At 32.0% G+C, this 24,604-nt stretch overlaps 1 protein-coding gene across 1 annotated transcript in view; it reads left to right on the top strand.

Moving 5' to 3' along the window:
- The first annotated feature begins 2,402 nt into the window (after positions 1 to 2,402).
- The window catches only part of LOC126758559 (ras-related protein Rap-2a), a 109,434-nt gene continuing 87,232 nt past the window's right edge, over positions 2,403 to 24,604 (top strand). The window contains exon 1 of the mRNA XM_050472877.1: positions 2,403 to 2,916. The gene's annotated coding sequence lies outside the window, so the exon portion shown is untranslated. The remainder of the gene's footprint in view (positions 2,917 to 24,604) is intronic.

Here is a 24,604-nt window from a genome sequence, read left to right on the forward strand (position 1 = left end):
TCTTTAACCTCTAATTTTGATTGTAAAGTACAATGTTTATAAATTTTGGTATGTTTAATATTTTAAACAGCCAGCAACCCATGTCTAAAATATTTCCAAGAAAAATCTTTGTCATTTGATGTTCTTAATTTATTTATTTGTTTTATAGAAAAAAATTAACTTTAAACAGCTGGTAACCTTAGCCAAAAAGCATTTTGATCATATATTATATGATCATTTTGAAGTTATATTATTCCATTTGATATGTATTTTCATTTAAAGTTTAAGATTTTCAAACATCTGGTAACTCTGTTAAATTTTTTTTTTCAACAATAATATTGATTCTTACTTTTGATGCCAATAATATGTTGTTTCCTAATCTAACATTTTTTCTCAAAATTAAAAATTTTAAACATGTGGCAACTCTTGTTTAAAGTGTTACCAACATAATGTTGTTTTATTTGACAAACATATTTTAATAACATTTTTATTTTTTTACTTAAAAAATTATATTAATTTATAAATTTTAAAAGTTGGGTAACCCTATTCAAAAAGTATTGTGAACTGTAAGCTTTATTCCCCCGTTTTTTTATCTAATAGTACTTTTTTGCTTATCAATTAATATTTACAAACAGATGGCAACCATTTTAAACATTCATTCCCAAAAATACTTTTTTCACTTATAATACTGATTCTTACGCTTGATGCCAATAATCTGCTGTTTCTTAAGCTTGCAATTTTTTTTTTTAATTAAAAATTTAAACAAGTGGCAACTCTTGTTTAAATTATTACCAACATGATGCAGTTTTATTTGACGCACATATGTATGTATATATATATGTATATATTAGCATTTAAATTTTATTTTTCAAAACTTATAAATTTTAAACAGTTGGTAACCCTACTCAAAAAATATTTAAAACTGTAAGCTTTATTCTTCATTGTAAATCAACAAAATAATGTGTTTACCTTATTTTTTTTGTATTTTAATTTAAATTTTCAAACAGGTGGCAACCATTTTAAAAAATTATCTGCAAAAATGTTGTAAATTGTAACGTTTTGCCCATTATTATTATATGCCTATGTTTATATATTTAATTAATTTAAATTTATAAAAAAAAATTAAAAGTGTGGCAACACTTCATAACAATATTTTGACCTAATACTAATCAGTTCTGTCATCGATTTTAAGTTCTCATAGCTATTTAAAAATTTACAGTAAACAAAATAAAAATTTAAACTGATAAATAATTAAAAGTGTGGCAATACTTCATAAAAATATTAATCCGTTATTTTGTCGATTTATAGGATTGAAAGCTTTTAAAAATTTGCAGCCAGAACAAAAAAAAATTATTTTACTGAAAACTTGGCTTGAAGAGATATATATTTAGCACTGTTTATGTTAACTTCGGGATCGCCTTTGAAACCTCTTTCATTTTTCTCTGGATCCGTTGACTCGGTAGTCAAAGACTACATAATGTCTTACATGATAAAATTGTATATCGAATCAGCTATTGATAATATTTTATATACAGCATTCTCTTGACGTTCTTATACTACACGTGGAAAATGGGAAGAATCGAGGCACCACCATACCTACTTCTCCCTTTTTCTAAAAAATATAATAGATATGAGTTTATACACTTTTTTCGCCATTATAGTTCTTCAAATACCATAATCTTCAGCTTCAAAACTTAAAAAATAATGATATCAGAGCGGTAACGATCTAACGGAACCCCGTATTGATTTTCGAGTGTTTTTGTTTTTGAACGTTCCTCCTTTATGCTTTGCAAAATGCGAAGAAAACTTTCCAAATTAAAAATTTGGTAGAAAAATTGTATTTATTGCACTATTAAATTAAAGAAATTTTTTGAAAAAAGCTTTCAAGAAAGTTTTAATTTTTAAAAAAATTTTAAAAAACTTTAATTTTTAATTAAGTTTTAATATTGAAACCAAATTTTCAAAAGTACTTATTACCACACTAAACTTGAACCGTAAAACAGTTAATACAAAACAGCAAATAAAATGAGAAAGCTTTCGCATTCAGTTATAAAAGCTCTCAAAGCACGCACATATTTGCGCGCTCTCTCATTTCAAGCCGCAATTCAGCGCAGCGGCAGCTAACCCAACAGCGAATTCGCCGCAAACTCGCACAACAACTTCGGGATAGACCTGTACATGCACAGTGCTAACAACAACAAAAACTACACAACAACAATATGGAATGAAAGCGCTTTTTCCCGGAGCAGATAGCGAACTAACGGCAATGCGCTGTGGCATACAACCAATGCGTGTGTGGGAGAGTGCGTGCTGTTGACTGTATATAACGGTATGTGTGTGTGTGTGTGCGGCGCGTACTCAAGTCACACACTTTCGAGGCAGCGCATGCATCAAGTGAAAAACAGTTTTCCCGGGAACGCGTAGCGTGTTGAACGTACAAGTTCGAAAGCAGCAGCGACCAAGCGAAAATCATAAGAAAAAAATATTGAAAAAAAAACACCAAAATATAAATACAAAAGGCAAACAGTGAAAGTGTCTGGCAAAATAAATGAGCAGCTTAACAATTTAACGGAAATTGTGTGCGGAATTGAAAATAAAATTTACCGTTAACTTGTGTTTGAAGGACTTCAAACACAGTGCAGCGGAGATCAACAGCATTAATTGAGTGGAAAACCAAAAACCGCACAAAGTGACCACACAACGGGCATATTAAATAGAAATACGCTTGTTTACAAATATAACGGTAAACATTATTTATGTATGTGCTACAGCAGAAGTTGAACTAACGTTGCTTTTTTTATTGAAAAACTTGTTTTGGAAAATCCGCGTAGTTTGGCAGTTCTTAAGTTCTTAAGAAAATTGCAACTTTTCAATAACAACAACAGTGTTTGTTGTTTACAAAAGCAACAAGCAAGCTTAAGCATAACAACCACACAGGTAACAACAACAAAATGGCTTGCTTATATTTGAAAACAAAAACAACAAACAGCACAAAAAGTGTTGTTAACTTTTTAGCGTTTCGAAAATGTGGAAACACAAGCACACACATACTAATACACACATGTGCGCCATTTGATAAGTTTGAGGGGCAGCGCATGTCGCGCTGATAACGGTTTAGCATGCGTCCAAGGGGAATTGTGTTGCGCTCGCTTTTGGGCATTGAAATGAAGGTGGCAGTTAAATTAAAACGAATGCGATTTAACTGTAATTCCACGCTGTTGCGTTCGGGCGGCTTATCATACATACACACACATATACATATCTGCATTTGAATATTTGTTATAATTCAAGCGTGTGCTTGTGTGCTTTATAATCTCTTCTTGTATGAATTTTTCATTGTTTTCTCGAATGTGCGCTTCAACGAAATTAAGCCGTGACAAATTACCGCAATAAAGGCAGCGCGTTTTTTCTTCAATCAAAGCAGTTGATGATTTTCAAAATGTGCGCTTTCAAATAATGCGAATTAAATTGAAAGTCAAATGTCATGTGTTAAGACCTCAATTGTATTAATGTTTTCAATTAGGAATTAAATTTCTTATATATATATTTTGAAACTTAAAATATAAGCATTCGAATTTTTTATATGAACCACGTCAATTGAAAAGTGCCTAGCCTATCGCAGTAAAATGCATTTTTTTTGGGCAAAATCCCTTTTTTTATACAACATAATTCCCTTCAAGCGTGATGCACTGATTATAGCGACGCTCCAACTTTTTGATACCATTTTTGCAGTAGGATTAGACCTTTGCTTCAAAATAGGCCTTACTTATGGCGATCCTCTCTTTATTCGACAAAAATTTCTTCCCAGCGAGCATTCTTTTGATACCTGAAACCAGAAAATATTCGCAGGGCTCAGATCTGAATAATGCAGTGAATGCAGAGGCAATTTGAAGATCAATTCTCGGATTTTTGTCAACGATTTCAGTGCCTTGTAATGCTATGTAATAACGTCTGTGTAAATTCTCTGTAAATTCTCTGTAAAATCTGTCTATGGTCCTTCCTTTTTTAAGGCAGTCAGTAACAAGTAAAGAAAGGCAACTTGCAGTAAACAAAGCCAAGGAACTAGCTTAAAGTGTAAAACGTCAACCAGAGGATCGGATAACTCATACTCTGAGCGACATATTCGGCATAAGGATTGTTAGAAAAACAAAAATAATTATATGTAGTATAACGGTGTTGCGGTATTATTGACTCGATTTTGTCTATTTTAAGCAATACCAAATTCTATTATCATGCCATATACTAAAATAATATTTCCTGGGTTTCATCAAGGTACCTTACATAATAATAAATAAAGTCAGCCGGGGTCAGCCGAAAATCCTGATATTAGTTATGTTTGTCAAGTTTTCGCTCTTTAATTTTCATTGAGTTAACTTACATGTTGGCCGATATATGCCGTATAAAGTCAGCCACATGTTCGAAAATCTTTATACAAGGCATATAAAGGCTCAAGGGCGAGTTCCCGATTCCGTCTATTTTTGATACACAGATATACTATCATTTAGAAAGGCTTATCTCTTAATTTCAATAGCATATACCACATTTTCAGTCAAAAGTCAACTATAAATATAATATAATATGTGGAGCCCATATTCGGTACCTAGTGGCTTGTCAAATTTTTGGTTGGACTTACACAATTTTTGGTCATAAGGAGGCATAATTTAAAAGCATTATTTGTGCAACGTTGAATGCCGTTATATTGATTGCTTCTTTATTTGTGTACTGGAAAGTGTAAGAATCAGATCGAACATAGAATCGATTTTCATTTTCGCACTGTGACATAGGCATGTGAGAAGAATGTTACGCATTTAATTCAATCGGTCGGGTCCCGGACTACGTGATTTCAGATAAAAGTGCGCGGTGACACGCTCCCTAAAAAGTTTTCCCTTAAATGTCACTTGCTGCTGCGATCAGCTTTTCGAAATTACAGTTCTATATCTTAATTTGGTGCATACGACATTAGGACACTTTATACGTTTTCGGTGTTGTGGACGTGGCAGTGGTCCTATTACGCCCATCTACTAACTCGTAATTTTTTTTTCTTCCAAGGAACCCGCATACCAAGTTTCATGAACATATAACAGAGAGACAGGTAACACTCACATTTCAAGTCGTCTCTTCATCCGGATAATTTGTATATATATATATGTACATACAGTGGGGAGCAAAAGTGATTTCACGATCAAAATTTTCATGTTTGAGCGCGCATAAAAAATAAACGAATGAAGTAAATGACAAAATAGCAAAATAGTAACAGAGGCAATAGCATAGTTATAATTCAAAAACAAAAATAAAACGGCATATGCTCAGTTTTGCACCATCCGCGAAATGCATTATTAATATTTTGTCCATAGACCCTTATTCTCTATGACATTTTTTATACGTTCCGGCATGCGCGCAACTAGATTTTCAACAATTCCTTTCGGAATATTATTTCACTCTAGTTCAACACGCTCCCAAACATCGATTAGGTTGGATGGGGCTGATTGATACTGTCCGAGCCGTCCCTTCGCAATTGACCATAGGTTTTGGATTGAGGTCGGGACTTTGAGTTGGCCACTCCATCACCTTAAAATTTTGGTTTCCCAGCCATTCTTTTACAATTTTCGCAGTGTGCTTGGGATCCCCATTTTGCTGAAAAGTGATTTCATGCTCTGGATACGCACACTGGTCAAGAAAATTGGAAAGCTGGGTTTGCAAAACGTAATGCCTTTGAAGCTTGTCACCGGTTCTACGCCAACAGTACTGTTTACCATCCGATTGAAAACGGTTAAACTTGGATTCGTCAGACCAGATAACACGTTTCCAGTCTTCAACTGTCCAGTTTCTGTGTGCATTTGCGAATTTTAGTCGTGCCTTAACATTTTTCTCGGATAAAGCTGGTTTGTTTTTTTTCACAGCTGCGACGTAACCAATCCTACCCAGCGCTCTTCTAGCTGTCCATCGACTTACTCCTTTATTTATTTCCTTGGAAGCCTCTGCTGGCGTTAAAAGCTTATCTTTCCTCATTTTGGACGTCATAAGTCGAGCGTCAGAGTCTGTTAGGAGGCGGCGGCGACCATTCAACATGTTTTCAACACAAGCATTTTGTCTTTTCGGCACTTTGACTACCACTGATTGACTAACTTGCAGTTTCTCAGCAATAGTGCGTGTCGAACAGCCACTCTTAATCAGGGAAACAATACTATTTTCTTTATCTGGAGACAGCTTCTTCATTTTTCAAGAACAAGTTAGAGACTAACTTCCAAATCAATAAATTGACTACAAACTTGTGGAAAAGAGTGATTCTCTGAATTATGACAACGAATAATGAATACAAAAATACATATAACGGTAAATCTGCAGGTCAATTGCTGATAAGAAAGTAAGAACAGTAAAAATATGTGCGAATAACGGATGGTGCAAAACTGAGTACATGCCGTTTTTTTTTTTTTTTGTTTTTGAATTATAACTATGCCATTAGATATTCAAGAAAAAAAGTGTTTGTCATTTATTTCATTCGTTTATTTTTTATGCGCGCTCAAACATGAAAATTTTGATCGTGGAATCACTTTTGCTCCCCACTGTATATATAACCTTAAATTCATATGAATTTTATTCTAGTAGCGCCATCTTCGTGTCAGGCCGGGAAGTTTCAATTGACCTGTTATGCGAAGATATACCATATGCCGAAGATTTATACGGAAAATACAATAAATGATAATTATATGCGAATAATTATTTGCTTATCACTATAAAATTGCTTGCTACTAAATTTAGTTACTTTTAAAGTTTAAAAAAAATTCCCAACAATTATTTAATTTAATTTTTTTTAATTAGAGCTTTTTTTACTGACGATAATAGTTTTAATTTGTTTAGCAAAAAAAAAGAAATTCTCATATTCTACATTTTGATTTCTTTTTAGTTTTTTGTTTTCAATAAACAAAACCACTTATAATTTTATTTGTTTAAAAATGCCAAATATTTTTAAACAAATTTTTAAAAAATTATTTTTTAGTTTTTTTTAGGTATGTTTCAATGAACAAAAGTGATTGTAATATTTATAAAGACGTACCAAAAATTAAAAAAACTTATTATTATACAAAATATATTTGTTGTTCTGATTATTTAAATTAGTTACAATTTTCCATTTTTATGAAAAATTTAAAAAAAAAAATCGAAATGGTTCGATTTGTTAATTTCAATAAAAAACGAAAAAAAAAAAATTAACTGCGGCTACATGGCTGATATAAAACTCAGCCCACGTGCATTTCTTATGGCAACTTTGTCTATAATTGAAACTTGACCGACCAATGGTTTTTATAGCGGTTTTGCTCTTTTTTTCCAGCGCGCTGTTCCCCATAAACAAGCTTCAAAGAGAATTGGGATTACTTTACACAAAAAATAGTTTATGAAGATCTTTATCTTAATTCTGATAGAACAGTTTATGCGGCATCTAAATGATATAGCTGTCTGTTCACAAGAGATTATAGTGTTGTCCTAAATAAAAACTAGTGAACATTTTCAGATTGATATCTCAAAGCTGAGAGACTAGTTCGCAAGTTGGGCGTGGTCCTGCTCTGTAAATAATTAAATACCCATATTCTCTGAACCGCTTAAGTTAAATGAAGAAAACGTGCTCGAAAAAAGTCTCTTTAGCATCTGTGGTGGTATGGAAAGGCTTTATATAAGAATTGACAAGGGGCGTGGCACCGCCCACACTTATGTGAAACCATATACCTCAGGAATTACTTGACCGATTTAAAAGAAATTTGGCAAAACATTCCTATTAAACATAACGAAAATAGACAAAATCCGCTGACAACTAACACTAACGCTACGCGTATTCCCCATATTGTTATATGCAACTTAAGTATAATTATATAACTTCTAAATTCCATTTGAAAAACATCATCCAAACATCAACAATGTTATGAGAACAAAACTTTGCACAAATAATACCCTCAAGGTATTTCATCTTACATCCAAAAATTGTCGAAATCGGACATTTCAAGTACCCAGATGCCAAATATATTGACCCAAATACATATCGTACTGATTTCTTACCGTATATATCGTTTAATCTATGAGGTGTATTTTCGAAATTTGGAAAAATATTTTTGTAATGACTACATGCATCCGGTCTTTTTTCCGTTTTCTGAGCAAATTTACAATATTTAGTTATAAATGTCTTTTTGTTATGCCATCAGAAAGTAGAGATTCTAACAAATATAAAACTGACTGACTTTTTTTTTATTTCATTATTTAACTTATAAACTTTTTGATTGAAAGTTAGGATCAGGGTTCATTAATATTTTAAATTTAATTTTAGAAATTTTATTCAGTATGTTTGAAACCTAGAAGTTTAGTTTACACCAAATTTCTTGGAAAAAAAGCTTTACGAATTTTTTACTATTATTTTCAGCTAAAGCAACCCAAAATTAGCAAGAAACAGCCTCTAACATGAAGTCGCAAAATGACTGCAAACTAGAGTTATCTAAATTTTTCTAACCTCAAAATAACGCTTCTCGTAAACTTTTAATATTCGTGGAGATTCAATGTAACAAAAAATGTTTTAACAAAGCAAATCCTTTACGCTATTTAAACACTAATTTAATAAGCTTAATATGCAGTTTTTAACATTTTCCAAAATAATATACTATTTATTTTATAATAAACCAACAACGATTTAAATATATCTGCATAGATTACAAATTTATTTCATTACATTCAATTATTAATTCACAAAGTTAAATATTATTTAAAATATGTTTAGAGCCTTAATCCTTCACTAGCCTGAATAACTTTTAGATTTACTGCATTTCAAAGTGCTGATAATTGAATTTTGGCTAGACATTAGCACACATAAAATTACAAAAGGCTTAATGCCGTTGTAAGCTACTTAAATCTACAACCACAAAACGAATTTTGTATCTACTTACATGCTATATATACAGACAAACCTACGCTACCACAAAGGCTTTTCACGTTTTAAAAGCAACGAGTTTGTACATAGGCGTATTGTGGTTATGTAAATATGTAAATATGTGAGTATGTATATATTTACATGAGTATGTTTGTATATGCCCATTCACAATTGTTTATTAATGAATTAATCTTGTTGGTTTTATAATCGCGATTTTGCATCCCAAAAACCCCTTTCACTATCAGCTTCAATAAGTTCGCTGCTGCTCTTTTCGTTACTCATACGCCATGGCAGCGACGTGTGTGGTGAATGGAAATCAATTTCAGTAAGCAAAATTTTTCGGTGTAATTTATTTCTGCTACTCTTGTGTTATTCTGCATAAATTTGCAATATTTACTGCCATTGTGGTTAAGGTTTTTCGAACTCTGTTTGTTTTCGACCTGCAAGTTCACTTCAATTTTCTGGACACTTTGCGGTGAACTTGCTTTTTTTTGCAGTGTTGTGGCACAAATTGAATGTTGATTGTATGAAAATAGCGGAAATTGTTTTAATGAAAGTTTTTGGCGAAAATTGTGCATACGAATTATTGTATCCTGGCATCTGTTGCGGTTTTGCAGTGCCTACATAGCGTATGAGTAACTTTTAAATATATGAATGATTTATTGTAAGATTTTCTGTGTTGCTAGCATAAATTTTAGCTGTTTAAAGTAAATTGCACGAAAAATAAAACAATTAGCAAACTCGTTAGCACAATGACTGAAAAAATTCTTGTTTTCTTACTAATAAATATTTTTCCCCCGAATTTTTTTATATATTCTTTTTAATTATTTTGTGGTTTTTTGAGACCCTCGCAATCTTGTAAATATTATGGCTAGAAAATTTTTTCAATTAAAAATATATATATTTTTACTATTTATAAAACTTTTTTAGGAATGTTTTTTTTTTGGAATTGTAGATATTTTTAATATTTTATTATCACGGCAACATTTGTTTTTAAAAAAAAATTTACTTTAGAGGTTATTATTTCTTATTTTATATATTTGTATTATTTTGGTATTGCTGGAAGTTTTTTTTAAATTTTTTTTATTTTAATTTTTTTATTTTAATTTTTTTATTGTTCTTATAGTATTTTGAGATACCCGCAATCTCGTATATATTATTGTTGGATAAATGTTTTCAAGTAAGTTTACATATTTTTTTGTACCATTTATTAAGTTTTTTAAATATTTTTAGGGTATTTTGAAATATTTTTATTATTTTATTATAGCTTAAAAAACTTTTTTTGTTTAAAAAAAAATCCATAAAACAAACTAAAAAATATTTTTTGCTTTGAAAAAAAATTCAAATTTCCAGCTTTTGCTTTAAAAAATATTTTTTAATTTTTTTATGGCTTTTTTGAAATCATTGAAACTTTCTTTTTCAAATATGTATATATAAATATATTTTTTTTGTACTAATTGTAATTGTTTTTTTTTTAATTTATATTGTATTTTGATTTTTTTTTATTTTATTTCCTGAAACTTTTTTTTCAAAACACAAAATTTTTTAATTTATTTGTACATATATATTGTTTTAATTCGTTTTTGAAATTTTAGACATATTTATTATTTTACTATTGTTGGAAAATTATAAAAAAAAAATTTTTTTTCAAATTTTTATTTATATTATTTGTATTATATTATATTATTTTTTTCATATATTTTTAAATTTCAATTTTTGAATGTTTTTATAGTATTCTGAGAAACTCGTAAATATTATTGTTAGAAAATTTGTTTTAAAGAAATACATTTATTTTTTACTATTTAATACATTCTTTTTTATAGTAGCTTTTGTGAAATAATTTTATTATTTTATTATAGCTGAATTTTTTTTTAGTATTTTAAAATTTTTTTATTGTTTTCTTGGAATTTTAGATATTTTTATTATAAATGAAACATTTTCTTAAAAAAAATATTTCTTAATTTTTAATTTATGTTCTTTGAATGCTTTTTTGGAGTTTAAGATATTGTTTTTTATTTAATTTTATGGAAAATTTTTTTCAAATAACATTTTTTTAAACATTTTTAATTTTTTAACATTTGTGTGGAGTTCTGAGATATTTTTATATCACAACATATATTTGTTAACAATATAGTTATACAAAATATTTAATATTTTGTGTACCAAAGCAGGTGATTTTTATATAATATTAAAAATTTATTTATATAAAGAAATTTTTCAAAATTTATTTTTTATGATATTTTGAATTTTTTTTTATTTTTTATATCTTAATAAATATTTTTTAAAGCAAAATCGACTATATTGTAATATAATATATTTTTATTTTTTAACTTCCACCAAAAAATTTTAATAAAATATACCTTAAATTTTTTTGCCATGGGAACTCCCAGTTCTCTCTATACAAACTTCAACCCTTCCTCCCATCAAATAGACATTTTAATTAAATCACCAGAACAGCTGTTGTATTTCTTGTCCGTCAGCTGCAGCCGCACAAAAAATTCAGTTGCAAGCAACAACAATGCGAACTAGAACACATTAGTCTGTAGTAATACCGTAAAATAATATTAAACACCGGGCGGGTTATATCATACATCATTCACAGCGAGCGCAGAATCAGCAAAATATGCGCACTCAGCGCATGAATCATTTCGGAACGTAATCTCATGTAGCGTTGCTTCGAAACCAATCCATTTCAGTTACATTCATAACCGAGCATGTGTGTGTGTGAATGTGCGTGCTATTGTGTATGTGTTTGTTTAGCGGTAATGGCTGCAAATATTTCGCCTTCACTCAATATCAAATCGCAATTACTTATCAAACAGTTAACAGTATTCATGGTGAACCAGCAGTAAATTTGCACGAGCACGCGCACACACACACACATACACTTGCGTGAGCACACGCATATGCGCCGAAAAGCATACATCATTTCAGCGCTCATTATTTGCATAAACGCAGACACCAGTTAGTGGTTTACAGCATTACGGGCAGATTAAATGGTGAATTACTATTGTGGCAGCTAAAATTTTGTGTTCACACATATTTGCGTGCCATAAATTTCACTTATTTATTTATTTTGTTGCATTATTTAGTTTTTGGTGTTTAATGTTTCTTGTTTATTACTTGCTAATTTTTAAACTGGCTTGTTTGATTTATAATTCTAATTTGAGTTTTTGTTATTGAATAAAATTTGTTTATATAAAAAATAGTATATGTGTTAAAACAGAATAAAATTATTACAAATTAAATAATAAATAGACACTTTAAGCTTTAGATTCATTCATAGGAAAAATTGATATTAACGAATTTTGCAATTAGTGAAAATAAATTCAGTATATAAATTATTTAATTTGCAATAAATTTATTGTCTTTAAACATAAATAAGACTTTTGTAAAAAAAACTATTTTTGATAACAAAAATAAAAAATTAATGATTAAAACATAAAATTTCCTTGCGTACATAAATTAATTTTTTTGTTAGTTCCTTTTTGCATGTAAAACAACTAGATATTTTCAAAATTTAATTTTTTTTTTTAATTTAAAATTTATATTTTTAAAATTTAAATGATTTTTTACAATAAAATATATTTAAGTATATTTGTTTTAAATTCTTCCGTTTTCTTTTTGTTTTTATAAAGTTTAGACTCAAATTAATTCAAATACTTTTTTTTTTTTTTTGTTAAATACATTTTATTTGCAATCTATTTCAGTAAATAATAAGCAAATTTGATAACAAAACCATAATTTGACTTATATTTTTGGTCTCCCATGAAAAAAAAAAATATAAATAAAATTTATATAATCAAAATTAAAAATTCTTTTTTAATCAATTTAATTATTATTTAGTTTTATTCCATTTAAATTCATTAAAGTTAGCTCAATAATAATGCAATATTAATTTAATTGTAACAAAGTTTGACATGAAAACTGATTTTTTTTTATAAAAAATAATTTATGAATTTTTTTATTAATTTTTAATTTTATTTATTAAATTTGAATTTTATTTTGATTAATATTTAAATAATATAATTTAATATTTGATTCATATAATATTTTTTTTAATTTTTTACTTCTTTTCGCAACGAATTTTTAATCCCAAAAATTTTATTTCAAAATAAAGTTGAGAATTTAAAAACTAAATACAGAATTGGAAACAAAAAATTAATAACATGTTTATAACTAATAATTAACAAAAGTATATATTGAATTCTAAACTATTACGCAAGATAGTATTTTACCGTTTTATAAAAAGCAAGATTATTTTTAATAAAATTTCAACACAGTTCAAGACTCTTTATCTTAGTTACATTTCATTACTTTTAAATTTAAATTTAAATTAAGTGTTTTAGTAAGAAATATATGAATATTTATTTTACCCCTTTTCATCCCAGCTTCTTATTTGAAAAATATAGTCAATTTTTTTTTTTAATAAAAGAAATATTTTATAAATTTTCCATACCGATTTTTATGTATGTGTATATAATGGGTTGTCAAAACAGTCTTGCGGTATTTTTATTGATTTTTTTTTATTTTTATTGAAATTGAAATGAATTTTTGATGACTCATGCCCAGCTCTTGACCGATGCTATGGCTGCTACTATGCCGGTCTCTTTCGACCAATTCAGCGATTTTATCGCAATTTTCGACGACAGGCCTTCCGGAGCGTGGCGCATCTTCGACCACCTCTACACCAGAACGAAAACGTTGAAACCATCGTTGTGCGGTAGAAATGGAAACTGTATCGGGTCCATAAACTGCACAAATTTTATTGGCGGCTTGAGATGCATTTTTGCCTTTATCGTAGTAGTACTGTAAAATATGCCGTATTTTCTCTTTATTTTGCTCCATGTTTGCGACGCTATAACTCACGAACGTCTAAAAAGAAACGACAATCAATCAAACACGTGTTAGCGCGTGAAATGAGCTTTCCAAAAAGGAATAGCATGACCCGATGCGACGATAAAACTAGAACTACGCGCTTTCAGCGCTAACTAGCGAAAATACCGCAAGACTTTTTTCACAACCTAATATTATATATTTTACTCTATTTCCTATTATTTATTATTTTTTTATTTTGTATTATTTTAATTTGTTTTATTTTATTTTTTTATTTTATTTATTTTTTATTTTTTTATATTTTATTTTTGATTTATTTTATTTTATTTTTTTTTATTTTATTTTATTTTATTTTATTTTTTTTTATTTTATTTTATTTTATTTTATTTATTTTTTTATTTTATTTTATTTTATTTTATTTTATTTTTTTTATTTTATTTTATTTTAATTTCATTTAATTATATTAATTTAATTTATTTTTTTTTATATTTTTTTTGTATTTATTTCATTTTTATATTCGAATCTTAAAATTTTATTTAAAAAATTTTAATTTTGCATACATTTATTTAATTTTTAAATTTATCCTTCCACGGTTTACGTTAACAGTATTATTATTTGTGCACACATATTTATATTTATCAATAATATAACAACTCTTCCGGGTTACTTTCCATACCATTAACCTCGCCCCAACGAACCTCTCCAATATGCTTTATTACCTACATACTTCATATCTGCTGCTTTGACAAAAAAAAACATTCTTCCAACGAGAACAAGCCACGCACCCGCCCAACGAACAGCTGCGCGCCAGTATTTTTTCATTAATGTCCAACTAGTTGGTTTTTTGTTTTTGCCCTGCTTTGTGCTTTGCTGCTACACAATCGCATTGTAAATATACTCATCGCCTGTCATAATTAATTCAATGAATTTGCAGATATCGTAAATTATGGTCGACTAACGCCATATTTCTTTCATAATGCATTTTATTGATTTGCAATATCCTGACTAATATCCAAAGCAATATTTCATATACACACATACACATATGTACAAACCTACACCTACTATATACGCTGGCAATTATGTAAACACATCGTTGTATGAAACAACGAAGGGAAGGTATTGTTTTTTTTCGTAATATATAGTATCTCTTATCGAAGAGTGCCTTACTCATCTAACCAAATATGCGAGTTATTTATTGCCCACAAATAAAGAGCGCAAATGAGGTGCTAATTTTGCTTCTAATGTGCTCACGATTTTTTTTAATGTTAGGTGTGAATCAGCGAAGTGAGCGAGCACTGCAGGTGTTAGGTTTTGATTACCACCATTTGTTTTTTTGCTTTTTTCATCATCAAACTGCATCGGTAATGTTCATAGTTTTCAGGAACATATGCTAATAACCTGTTTCTTCTCTTGATGGTTTGGTTACTTTTGTCGATTCAAATTACTATAAATTAGCTATAGTTTTTCACAAAGGATATCTCTATTAACGTTTTAATACACTTTAAAAATCACCCGTGAAATGTTTTTAGAAATCGCTCTATGTGACTCATTTGTAGATTGCTACTTCCAGCTCAAACTTGATATCAAAAAATTCACTTGAAAACCGAGTGGCTCAAAATAGTTTTTGAAACAATACATCTAATTGCATATGCTCTGTGAGATAACTATTTGCGAGTCAAATATTAGTTTAGCCAAGTTTCTAACCTTTTGAACAATCTTATAAACAAATCTATATAGTTATGTATAGGTATATTCTAAATCGCCTTCGTAGTACATATTAAAAAACTCTCACACGAACTAAAGAAACAAATATAATTTCTTGAAAAATATCAGTTTAATTTTTATCAAAGAAAGATAAGAATCTAAAAATCTTACACGAGATAGAAGAGTGTGAGCAATAAGTTTGACTTTCCGCACAGTAAACTAATATTTTTTTATCGTACTAAAATATTATTCCACATACCCGTTAATACAAGGTCTGTCGCAAAAGAAACAGAACTTTTTAAGTATAACTGTTTCTGGTGGCGCCACCTATTGGTGGGTAAATGAAATAAAAAGTTTGATCTCTTGTTGATATTTCGTAAAAATTTTGAAACAATTGGATAACTACAATCGATGCTATCGATCCAAAAGTGACAGCAGCTTTTGGTCATCGGTCGTAAAATGCAAAGAGCAAATATTAAGTTTTGTTTTAAACTTGGGAAAACGTTTACTGAAACATTTCAAATGATGAAAAAAGTTTATGTTGATCAGTGCCTATCCCGTAGTAATGTGCATGAGTGGTTTAAGCGATTCCAAGATGGTCGTGAGGACCTCTGTGACGATCAGAAGTCGGTCGTCTTCAGAAGTCAAAAATAAAGACAATGCTGATTTGTTTTTACGATTCCGAGGGTATTGTACACCGAGAGTTCGTTCCACCTGGCCAAACGATTAATGCTGTGTTTCACCTTGGAGTTATGAAGCATCTTTTGTCATGCATTCGTCGTGCTCGACCACATTACCATGAGGCAGGGTCCTGGCGCCTGTTGCACGATAATGCGCAGTGTCATCGGTCGACGCTTGTCACTGATTTTTTGACAAAAAACTCCATATTAACCATTAATCACTCACCCTACTCACCTGATCTGGCACCCTGTGATTTTTACCTATTTGGAAAACTTCATTTGCCCATGAAAGGACACTGGTTTCAGGACATTTCAGCTATCCAAAAGGCGACGACCGATATTCCCAAGAGCATTCCGAAAAATGACCCTAAACACTCATTTAAAATGCTAATTGACCGGGCTAAACGCTGTATCGAAGCACAAGGAAACATCTTTGAGTAAAAAAATTTAACTTTTGAAAAATATTAATTTTTTGTTGTTTTTTTAATAGTCCTGTTTCTTTTGCGACAGACCTTGTAGATGGTGTTTTTTCACATTCTCAACAATTTTCCTGATATCATGAAAAAATGTAGATTTTTATGACCTAAATACCCAGCCTATTTTGAGGTTAAATTTCCTCAGGCTGCCACTTCATATTCGCACATATTTATATGTGTGTATTTAATGTGTATTCTGTCTCGTCTTCTGTCGCGTCGTTATGATAGGCTTGAAGGCTCTTCGACTTTACCCATTTTATGTAGGTACTTTCAGAAATATCTGTGTGCGGATGCAGCTGCGTTGTGTAGGAGTCGACTTCACCAAATCAGCAACTTGTCCATAAGTTTATATCTCTTATAAGTCTGGCCGTCCATCTGCTGCGCCTCTCATTATCCCATCTACGTTGTCATTTTTATTATTTTCATTTCTTTAGCTCATACAGCGGTTTTCTTTCGTGCGCTCGAAGGTCAATGAGAGCATTGCCGCTTATGACTAACATTGCATCACCTGATCCGTAAGCTGCTGCTACTCTGAGGGCTACGATTCGCTGCACTCTGATCAATTACGCCGGTTTTCCTTTTTTAGCACATCTGCTCAAATCTTTGCTCCCTATAGTTGGACGCTGGTGGTTGTTGACATTAAAGGCTTTCTCTTTTCTTATGTAGGCGCTCCTGTGGCGTGCTGGATTTGTACCCAGAAGGTTAATCTGTGGTCCAATCTTACGCCTAGATATTTCACATATTTTTGTGTCCTTAGTCGTTTGCATGTTTATCACGAGAGGAATGTACTTGTCCGTCAACAATATTACCTTTGTTTTTTCTGTAGCTGGATGATACACGAGTCTAGCGGCCAGTTGCAGTTCCTCAAGGGCGAACAGTGGTATATCTTATAGCATGTTCTGGTTCTACTTATTTTTCGTGCGTGAGAAAGAGTGCGAGTGTGTCATCCATTTTGGCAGCGTTTAAGTCAGGTGGCTTGGTTCGAGCCCTGACTTTGTTATAACTATTTTATGAGTCCCTACACTACATCCTTGCGTAGTTGCTCCAATTTTTGCTTTCGACTTGCCTCGATGGCATGCTTAAGCCCCTTTTTCTCCTATTGATATTGCTCGGCTTCTTCGGATGCTGCCCCTCTGTGCCTAGATCTCGTGATGATATGATCTGCGCAAGTGAAGACATCTGCGTCTTAAGTTCACCAGTAACCTCCTGCTTTTTCCTGTGTGATGTCCTGAACATTGATTTGAAACATATCGATCTGAAATTTTGTACTCTTTGCTGCTTATTTGTTCGAACGGTCGGTATTGAACCACTACAGCATAGAGCTACCATGCAAACTGAACGATCGGAATCAAGAGCTTGCATATAAATCTTTTTCATTTCGCAAGATATACACAAGAGGTTCGACCTGGTTTTTTGTTCTTTTAAAAAAACCATGCAATTTCCGAAGAATATGCTTCAAACGAGCCACTTGGAGAAGCACTTCAAAGAACCGTGGAAAAAAAAACGGTTCGTGGAAACTTATAGTAAACAAAATAATGTCTTAGAGATAACTTCAGACAAATTTAAGCTTGTTCTCCAGAAATTAATTTCTACTCACAGTCAGATATAGGGTTATATATAGGGGGCGAGTAGAGTGTCTACTCCGTCTTCATAGGAAACCACCTCTGCACTGACTTGAGTAAAAATTGGATATCATGATGAAATCCCATTAGTATGATATATTATGAAGATAGAGATAACTTCAGACAAATTTAAGCTCGTTCTCCAGCTACAGAAAATACGCTTTTAATTATTTCCCCAAAATAACCAAACAGCAAGAGGCAGGGCAGCAACTGATGCTGCTGTGAGTCAGCAAAAGCTGCTTTAACCAAAGCTTACTCACAACTATGCTAAAAATAAGGAATTAATTTTTAATTATTACAAAATAACAACACAGAAAGAGTATAAAAATGTATTTACTTTATAATTGCAAAAAAATATAGACCAAAGGAAGTATACTTTATGACTGAAGAAGGAAACCAATTTAAATTTAGCAGCAACAACTTAAAGCAATGGCAGGAAGAATAATATGAAAGCAGAAAACTAACAAAAAAGTTAAAGAATAGAAAAGAGAAGAGCAGAAAGCTTGCTGGCACACAATCAATCAGGCTGACTAAGCGCTGTAGTTGTGTAGGCGAGTGTGTGTGTCTTACCTTTGAGCATTTTTTGTCCATTTGCCCACAAGCTGGCACTTACAAATGGGAATTTAAAATCCACCTACACGGAGGATACTACACAATTACAAAAATATGTACATGCATAAATATATACATGCATATATGCTTATATACTTACAAATATACGTACACACATATACACATATGTAATATACAAACATGAGAGCACTAGCAGCATACATGCACATATATTCACATAAATTTATATAGCCAAACCAAAGCTGGACGACATCACCCACACTAAAATTTTCTGACAAAAATCTATTATTTTGTTTTTGTTGTTGCTGTTGTACTTTTTTCGAACGAATTGCCATGATTAATTCAGATTTTCGCATGGGTGTTTAAGCGTTCGCCAGCTGCCAGGAGTTGAAGCTGAGTTAACCTTTAAGTGTGTTTTTGGTAGTACGGCAAATACAACAACCTACAGGCACACAGACATACGCACATGCATACATATGTACATATGTATATATCATACATGTAAGCACTTGCACTTCCAATTATGAATGTGTTTGCTTTTATTCATTCACTTTGCTGGCAATATTTTAACACACACAGATATCAGATCATATGTGCTCTAACGTGTGTTTGAATGCATGTATAGTATGTCAGTGTGAATGCGTGTATACATGTATGTGTATGGCTAAGTGCTCGACAACGTGCTTTCCTCATCACTTAATTTTTATGTTCGCACTAATCTAAGCGTCCATTTTGGTTTAATGGCCAAATTTATTGAGCGCTACCGGCTATAATAATTTTCCAAAAAACAAAAAAAAAAAAACAAAAAAAAAAAAAAAAGCATGAAAATAAAAAGTGAAAAATATGTACGTGATTTCCAGTTATACTCGTGGCATATATTGCTTGGCTGAAAATTCACGACACCGTTCGTTGGTTAAGCTCAATGCAGCTGGAAATAAATATCTCACGCTTAATACACTATCGACGATAAAATACATATGTATGTAACTGTATTTATCTGACCAAACATAAATATATAAATACACACATGTCCTTCGAACCTTTTGGCCAAATTTACGTGCACATCAGGTATCCTCACTTAGCATTGCGGTTTGGCTAATTTAAGTACCCAATTTCCTTCGATCATTTTGATTTTATGAAAGTGTTTTCAAATTTACTTCAAAAGTGCACACGCTTGTGAACTTTTAAGTAATTTTTTATTGTTATGAAAAGCAATTTAATTTCACTTGCCGAATATGAATAAATCTGCAATGTGCTCTCTCTCTCTTACTGTGCCTTTGTAAAAACCTGATTATCTTTCTCAAACACTCAATCATTCAAGCCCGAGGATAGCCGTTCCTAAATGTGGCTGAGAAACTGAAGTGCAATTATGTTTGAGGACGAGCTGATAAGATTACTTTATGATTGAATATAAAGAATGATTGAAAAAAGAGTAAAAATTTAACGAAAAACAGAATGTGCAATTGGGACTCTTAAAACGAAGTACTTAATTTCAAAAATAGATTATTATAGTAAACAGTATTAGTTATAATTGCCTTATTTAGTGGTTTTCACTCAATGTAATCTTAATCTGGGCTTATCAAGCATGCGCTATGGCTTAAGATACCTTTGACCTCCGCCATTCCTATTTAAGAACCGCTTAAAGGGTTGAATCCACTCTGAAAGCCAGAAAAAATACTACTTTTATGAATTTTTGTGTTTAGGCGGTTTATTTTACTAAGTTAAGTTAGGTTAGTAGGCTAATAAGCCATAAAAAGATCAGTTTTAGTCCTTAGCGACAATAGATGGGTACCCGTTACGCAGTCCATGGGAAGTAGTCTTTCTTTAGCATGTCTACACTTGGCATGAATTGAGACTCTTTGCGTTTCTAGCGGTACGTCTTCTAATATATCATACCGCAAGGCTCCCAAATGCTTGATACGTTCTTTTGTCTATGTAGGAAAAGTACACAAGAGTTGCTCCACTCTTCCCATGATGCCTTGCTCTTGATATCAACTGAAGTTTTGCCGATCTGGTAGCGCCATTCTGCTGGCTTGTGCCATCAGCAGACTGTAAACAGTGAGTATTCTAATCAGATTAGGTGTGGTTAAATGGCTGATCTAGAGAGATCGCACGTGAACTGCTATATATGTAGTCCTTGGAAGAACTCCTGTGTTCGAACTTACGAATTAGCAAAAGGCTTGATAGCCAGTAAAAATTTCCACAGGGATTTAATTTCCATTCTCGCCAGCTCGGTGGGATGTTTAAAAGTATGCTATCTAGGAGTAAAACACAAGAGGATACAGGAGCCACTGCCTTTCCTTGCTAGCTCATCAGCTTTGCATTTTCATGCGATGCCGCTGTGACCTGGCACCCATAACAGTCTTATTACAAAGACACTGGACGCTAGTGATAGCGCGGTTAGGCACTCCTTGACTTACCCTGAACGAATTATTAATGAGCTCAAGGCTAGTATCACTGATCTACTATCTGAGGGAATGATTTTTTCTCTGAAGGAGGCCGCACTGCGGAGATCTCCTCGAACGGCTTCTTCCCAGCCACAGTGCCGTAATCAGTATATGGGCAGAGAAGAATGATCCAAGTGATCCGGTATGAAGTCAAATTCCAATCAGGTTGCTACATTCCCTTCTATCGCGTGCCAGTAAGAACTATGTATATTTCTGATTTTTAGACATAATCCATCCCGGAAGATCGTTTCATCGAATTTTAACCTTTCTTGCTATGCTCTTGTCAAATAGTCGTAAAGACAAAGCATGGATTTGTCAATGTCGGTCACGATATCGGATGACAGCCGTACACCATTCTTGGCAATCTCGTCCACTTTATCATTGTTCTCGATGCATTTGTGCCTTGGCACTCGGTAGAAGTGAGTTTGCTTGTTCCTAGCGACACTCTCCACTGCTGCCTTGCTATTTAATTTAGACACTCGCGATTTCTGATTGCTACATGACTGTCTTCATAGATATTAACTCAGAAGTTGCCTGCTGATATATTAGAGGCTAGCTCCGTGACGGCTTTCCCAATAGCACAGGCCTCTGCTTGAAATATACTCCAGTGGTTCGACATCTGGAAAAGCTGCTTACGTCTAACTGTAGATAGTATATCCGGGTATCAACTCTGTCCTCCATTTTCGAGCCATCCGTTTATTCAGCCTACCTTTACGCCAATCATCCCTTGGATGTTTACTCTAAGCCTTCTTTCACAAATGAAAAGTGGAATCCTGGAATCGATTATCATGAAACCACAAATACTCACCGAGCTATGCTCAAAGGTTGAACTATATAGTATGTACAATTCTCCCGCAGCCAGTAGTCATCCCGCCGACCTTGCTGCGCAGGTTTTGTCGACGATGTCTATAAGTGACAGGTTCAGCACTAGTTCAAAAGCCGGCGGAGGAGTTGATATGGTTCTTAGAACTCTCGTTATGCACAGCAAGGAGAAAGACACTAGGTTTAAGCCTGTATTATCTAGCATTTCTTACTTTTTCTTGCACCATTTTGTGAAGAGCAGAAACCTGTCTTCCAAGGTGCGCTTTGGAGCGCCAGTGTATTGAGAGGAGGGAGAAATTGACTAGGTGGATACCAAAACTGTATACATGCATTTTATACTATTTTCATCAAAAATATTATTGATTCATCATTACCTCACAAATATATCTAGGAATATCGTGTGAAAATTTTCAGTTTATTGGTCCATTCGCTTGGGGAAATTTTTTTAATCGACTCTGAAAACAGCATTTCGAGGAAATCGCATCTAAAGTTTTGGGAGCCGATTACACCAAGTTAAAATATGAATTTATTTCATATCTCCGAAACTATTTGCCGGATAAAAAAAAATTTCCGAAATATGCTCAAATATATACACATCCCTTAAATTAATCATTTCCACTTGGGAAGTCTAAATTGTATTTTCCACTGAATTATCAAAGACTAAGCCTACATTTAGGCTGATTTTATTATGAATATAATAATAAAGCCTGAGACCCTTTTCATTAGATGTTAGTGATATTATTTCCATTAAACATGACTTAAAATAAAACTTCATTACGAGCTGGTGCTTTGATTCTATACTGTATGTTGTGAACTGTGCTGAAACGTTTTGAGTAACTCAAACTCTCGTAAATCATAATATAATTAAGGGATTGATTACAGAAGTTAGAAGATCAATTGATTCTCGTATACGTAGTCTAAAATATGTCATACCGAAAAACGTTGCCTACATTTGGGATGAAAGTGTTTGATTGTGGCAACTAAATAACTATAGTTATTGAACAGAGAGAAAATTTTCGTCAAAATGTATCGAAAGGTGTTGAAAGTAGTCGCCAAAGAACACTTATGTACAGGCTTTTCCGATAAGCGTAATATGAACTATCAAAAAGACAGCTTTTTGTTTTAGCCTGCTACTTGATTGTTAGCATTAGGAACCCTATATTGTCTCAGTCAGCCACAATGGCAACTTAGAGCCAATACTCGCTTGATTGAGATATCAGAAAGGTCATAAGAGTGTTTGGTTTGAGGGCCTGAGATTATATTTGAAGACGCAAAGCCTATTTAGTTATATTTGGCAATAGAAAAAAAGAATTTTTGGCTATTAAAAATAATATTAATTTATATATTAACAAAATCGAAAAACGTTGCCTACATTTAGGATGCCTTTGAATTCAGAAGATTTTTTGGATATCATTTTAACATCAATTAAAAAAAGTAAGCTTTATTATAATTATATCACTGAGATTTATTCCCCTTCTTTCACTCCTTTCTTCTAACACCAAAGAAATGTGTTTTTCTTTCGAGTTCAAAGCAATAATGCTTTCTACTCCATATTATTATAAAAGAAGTAATCAATTGTTGTTGTCACCTTTTGTTATCAAAAGCAAGAAAACAAGTCTTTAAGCTCATGTTAAACCGAACTTTTAACAACCCAGACACCGTTATGCACGACACAGCAAAAGCAATCAATGACAGCAGGTCAACAATAAATTTTAAAGTATTCGCAAAAGTTTAATCAAATTCGTTTGCGCTGCGAGTTATTTAAATTTTATTTATTCAACACACCAATACACACACACACGCACACTCTCTCATGCGTATTTGAGTTGTTCATTTTAGTTTGAATAAATTCCATATATTTATATATACATATGTACATATATATGTAGGTGGTGGCAGCGCTTGCTTTGCTGACGCTGGCGGCTAAAACTTTTAATGTGACGAAAATGCTAATGCGAAGCAACAATAACGGTACGCACTGCTGCGCACAAATATATTTGAATTAAAAATGCGTTAAAGCATTAAGCATATTGGCACATGAACACACACACATGTATGTATATATAGAATTATTTGGTTGTATATATAAGTGGATGCATGGAGGCATATAAAGCGCACCTGCGGCTGTGAAAACACCACAATCGAGCTCATGCGACACGTGTACGTAGAGATATGTTCATAAATTTGCTTGCAGATTATAGATAAATACCCAACGGGATCTATTTTATGGTTCATCAGTTTCGATTGTTATTGCAGCTTTAATATTTTCGCCAGAATAGAAGCGAGAATTGCATAAAATTGTGTTTTTATTTAAATACGAAGCGATAACAAAAATTTGAGGCAATTTATTTATATTTTGAAAATATTTTTTCTGCACTCTAAAGCAGAGATCACCTTTAGATTGTGACTGATGAAATCTTTATCTTCAAAAGCTTTCGGTTTTACATTCAAATGCTTCTTCTTCAATAGAAGATAATAAAACAATTATGATGAGGGCGTAAACCAACAGACAGGCTTGTTGCTTCCAGTATAGTTTGAAATATTTATTTTGTGAAAC

Source organism: Bactrocera neohumeralis, chromosome 5 (genome assembly GCF_024586455.1).
Source record: "Bactrocera neohumeralis isolate Rockhampton chromosome 5, APGP_CSIRO_Bneo_wtdbg2-racon-allhic-juicebox.fasta_v2, whole genome shotgun sequence".
Classification (NCBI taxonomy): Eukaryota; Metazoa; Arthropoda; class Insecta; order Diptera; family Tephritidae; genus Bactrocera; species Bactrocera neohumeralis.